Source organism: Phoenix dactylifera, chromosome 10 (genome assembly GCF_051530095.1).
Source record: "Phoenix dactylifera cultivar Ajwa chromosome 10, Ajwa_hap1_PhDact_Kaust_v1.1, whole genome shotgun sequence".
Classification (NCBI taxonomy): domain Eukaryota; kingdom Viridiplantae; phylum Streptophyta; class Magnoliopsida; order Arecales; family Arecaceae; genus Phoenix; species Phoenix dactylifera.
The window spans coordinates 72,501-75,000 of NC_143199.1; positions in this window are offsets into that span (position 1 = coordinate 72,501).

Sequence of the window (2,500 nt, forward strand, 5' to 3'; positions counted from 1 at the left end):
GGGCATCCGCCCAAAGCCCACCCCAAGCGTTCCAAAGTACCGAGGAGCGTTGCAAACGGGAACGGCCCGGACACGCGTCCCGGTCGCACGGGATGCGCGTCCCGGTCGCACGGGTCGCGCGTCCCGGGAGGACAGACCGAGCAAGCCGAGGTGCCGCTCACGGCCGCCGCGAGGGACGTACGGCGCCGGCGCCCGCGCCCCGGGGCACGGCCTAGAGCGTGCCCCCTTGCCACCCCATCGGGGCATCGGCGCAAAGCCCACCGCGGGGTAGATAACCGAAGGCAACGAGGGACGGTGGATGCACATATCCGAGCAGTGGCGATAGGGCCGGAGGGAGCACCGACAGGGCCGTGAGATTTTAAAGTACCGAGGGAATTTGCAAACCGGGCCCGCCCCTCCCCCCGTCCATCGCACGCCGATCGGGGGTCCGGCGCCCCACGGGGGGCTGCCGGCATGCGCTCCCGGTGCAGGCATCGACGAGCCGCCCGCGACCTCCACTCGGGTCCGAGCCCCCAAGCGCGGATGCCGAAACGCGCCGGCCGCGGCAGCCCCACCCCTGCCACCCCATCGGGGCATCGGCGCAAGGCCCACCCTGGGGTAGATAACCGAAGGCAACGAGGGACGGTGGATGCACATATCCGAGCAATAGCGATAGGGCCGGAGCGAAGACCGAGGGGGTCGGGGGGTTTTAATGTTCCGAGGGAAGTTGGAAACGGGGCCCGCCCGGACGCCCGTCCCTCGCACGCCGATCGGGGGTCCCGCACCCGCGGGGGGCTGCCGGCATGCGCCCCTAGTACAAGCATCGACGAGTCGCCCGCGACCTCCACTCGGATCCGGCGGCGCACGCGCGGATGGCGAAACGCGGCGGCCGCGGCTGCAGCCCCCCTACCACCCCGTTGGCGCGTCGGCGCAAAGCCCACCCCGGGGAGGATAACCGAAGGCGACGAGGGACGATGCATGCACATATCCGAGCAAATACCGAGAGGGTCGGGGGGAAGACCGAGAGGCAAGGGGTGTTTAGAGTACCGAGGGAAGTTGCGAAAGGGGCCCGCCCGGACGCTCGCCGCTCGCACGCGGATCGGGTGTCCGGCGTTGCGCGCCGCCGGCCAGCGCGATCCGGCGGGGCGCACGGAGGGCGCCGCCCATCGCCGGAGCTTGCTCGGTCATCTCTGCCGCACGGACACGTAAGCGCCGCCGCGCAAGGTTCGGCCGGCGGGGCGGACGGTCCGCCGCCGCAGGCCTTTCCCACAGCCGGAACGTGGGCCCGGCGTTGCGCGCCGGCGGGCCGCGCAATCCGCCGGGGCGCACGGCGGGCGCCGCCCGTCGCCGGGGCTTCGCTCGGTCATCTCGGCCGCACGGACACGTGCGCGCAGCCGCGGAAGGTTCGGCCGGCGGGGCGGACGGTTCGCCGACGCAGGCCTCTCCCGCGGCCGGAACGCGGGACCGGCGTTGCGCGCCGGCGGAAGGCGCGATCCGGCAGGGCGCACGGCGGGCGCCGCCCGGGCTTCGCTCGGTCATCTCGGCCGCACGGACACGTGCGCGCCGCCCATCGCCGGGGCTTCGCTCGGTCATCTCGGCTGCGCCGCCACGTGCGCGCCGCCGCGGAAGGCTTGGCCGGCCGGGCGGACGGTTCGCCGCCGCAGGCCTTTCCCGCAGCATGCGCCCCTTCGCCCGAACGATCGCGGGACTCCGGTACGGCCTAGCCGTCGGCCGCCCGGCTGCAAGCCGTCGGGGCCGCTCGATCCCCGTCGCGTGCCGGCCGCCGCTCGGGCCAGCCGGCCGGCTGCCGCACGTAACCTCTGACCTCATCAGCGGTCGATCCGCACCGCGCTGGTCTTCGGTGCGGACCCGTCGGGGCCGTGGCGCGCCGGCCGTCGCATCCGGTTCCGCAGGCGCCGCCCGGTTGCCTCCCGCCCTCGTGCGCTCGCGCCGGCCGGGCGACGCGGTGCCCGCGGGACTCGGGCATGGTTGAGCCGTCGGCCGCCCGGCGGCATGCCGCCGCCGCTCCGCGCCGCGTGCCGGCTGCGCTCCTCCCCGCGCCCGTCCGCGGGCGGGCCCGCCGCCGCTCGCGCCGGCCGGGCGACGCGGTGGCCGCGGGACTCGGGCATGGTTGAGCCGTCGGCCGCCCGGCGGCATGCCGCTGCCGCTCCGCGCCGCGTGCCGGCTGCGCTCCTCCCCGCGCCCGTCCGCGGGCGGGCCCGCCGCCGCTCGCGCCGGCCGGGCGACGCGGTGCCCGCGGGACTCGGGCACGGTTGAGCCGACGGCCGCCCGGCGGCATGCCGCCGCCGCTCCGCGCCGCGTGCCGGCTGCGCTCCTCCCCGCGCCCGTCCGTGGGCGGGCCCGCCGCCGCTCGGCCTAGCCCCCCGGCTGCCGCACGTAACCTGCGACCTCGTCGGCGCTGGATGCGCGTCGTGACAGTTTTCGGTGGGGCGCCGCGGAGGCGCCGGGGGCCCATGCGACGGGCCAGGGGGCGAACGGAGGGCTCGGTCAGCCCTAACAG